This window comes from Schistocerca americana, chromosome 7, assembly GCF_021461395.2.
Source record: "Schistocerca americana isolate TAMUIC-IGC-003095 chromosome 7, iqSchAmer2.1, whole genome shotgun sequence".
NCBI lineage: Eukaryota > Metazoa > Arthropoda > Insecta > Orthoptera > Acrididae > Schistocerca > Schistocerca americana.
In genome coordinates, this window is record NC_060125.1 from 53,692,807 (window position 1) to 53,694,796 (window position 1,990).

General features: G+C 41.5%; 1 pseudogene; it reads left to right on the forward strand.

Moving 5' to 3' along the window:
* The first annotated feature begins 1,632 nt into the window (after positions 1–1,632).
* On the forward strand, positions 1,633–1,750 carry LOC124623448 (annotated as a pseudogene).
* The last annotated feature ends 240 nt before the right edge of the window (positions 1,751–1,990 follow it).

Here is a 1,990-nt window from a genome sequence, read left to right on the forward strand (position 1 = left end):
TTAAGAATTACGATAACAGTACTAAAATTCGTAGAACACGAAGTGCCTACAAATTCTGCACGGAACACAGCCTCACATCAAGCAACAAGACTAATCGTAGGAAATGGTGGGAACTACTTCTGGCGCTCTCTGGGTGCGCGTTCTTTTTAAAACCGGTGACTTGATCAAAATCTCCCAGCGCCCCAGTTCTCTTCCACATATACAGCCTTCTTTCATGGTTCTTAAACTCAGTGCCAGCAGTAATTAAACTGTGCTCTGTGAAAAATTCTGTCAGGCAGTTTCTTCTCCTATTCTTCTCTTCTTGTAGTTGGCATTCTCTTTCTTTTCAAACCACCTAATTCCTGTGACCGATCGCAGATAAATTTTTGTCTCCCTTAACTATCTGAACACTTTCCTTTATCTAATCATACATTCAATCAATCTCTTCATCGTCTGAGGAACTGGTTGCCATAGAAACTTGTAATATTGTGGCAGGCGTTGGTTTCGTGTCAATATGTGCTACGATAATGCATTTGCTATGCAGTTAGTAGTAGCTTACCTGCATTCCTAAATAATTTTCATGTTGTGCTATTTATACTTATTTATTTGAAAATAAAATTTCTGAAGGACTTGTGATGATGTGCCCCTCTTCGCGTAAAATTTGAAAACACTTCATAAAAGAGAAAAGAAGCTATATTTTGAATATATTAGAGGAAACAGAAACTTTTAGCTATAAAAACGAAAATGTACAGTTCACATTGAATAACCAATTGCAATTAAAGCGCCAGAGTATTATGCCTAATTTTATTTGTATCATCAGGTGTTAGTACGTAATAGCATTCCGTATTACTCTCGCTAGTGAAGTCATGGATATGTCGTCACACTGTCTACGAGTATAGCTTACGTTCTACCAGCCGTCTAGTCTCTCGTTCTCGTTCGTTGCCCTGCACCGAGCTGCCCTGACGTCACATTGGCAACACACTGCCACCTGATACTCTCCACACAGTAATTTGCATGGAACCGCGACTAATTATGTTAGCAGCGACAATTTTTTGTCGCCATTCCAGACCCTTTTTAAAAACTTTTAGCGTCCGCTCACTATAAAATATTTTCATTTTCCTTTTTAGATGCAGATAAATTTTCAGGAATGGCGCACGTCTTCTTAGCTTTCGCTCGCCACAGTGGTGATGATATTCACTTAATAGTAAATTTTGACTAGGAGCGATGATGCCTATGATCTCTTAACGCTGTGAGTATATTTCAGACATTCCTCAATTAATTTTAATATCCGCAAAATGTGGTGACACAGTAGTTTGCTTTTTACCACGTAAGTTGCACCTAACGATGCGGCTTTAGACCACGAAACCGGTTGTGTTTTAATAAACAACAATTTTACCAGCTGTCAGCGGAGTTCTTCCTAACATCATGCCTTTCAACATCTGCGGTTCTCCGGAACATAAAATAGTTTGTTATTTAAACTAATTAGGTCTACGAGGCCCTGTCTTATATCGGACAAGGGTTCCACACATACAGTATCTTTTTTACATCATAGTTACCTAAGAGATAACAATTTTAATATGACAAATAATATTAAAATGGTTTGAGTGTCTGTAGTGGAAATGTTAGTAAATAATACTGACTATTACCTAATAAGCCAATGGCCGTGCCGCAGTGGTAACACCGGTTCCCGTCAGATCAACGAAGTTCAGCGCTGCCGGGCTGGGCTGGCACTTGGATGGGAGACCATCCGGTCGGCCGAGCGCTGTTGGCCAACGGGGTGCTCTCAGCCCTTGTGAGGCAAACTGAGGAGCTACTTGATTGAGAAGTAGCGGCTCCGGTCTCGTAAACTAACATACGGCCGGGAGAGCGGTATAGTTGATCACATACCCCTCCATATCCGCATCCAGTAACGCCTGTGGGTGAGGATGACACGGCGGTCGGTCGGTACCGTTTGGACTTTCCCAGGCCCGTTTGGACGGAGTTAATATCTAATAAAGTTAGTAGTGGCCGT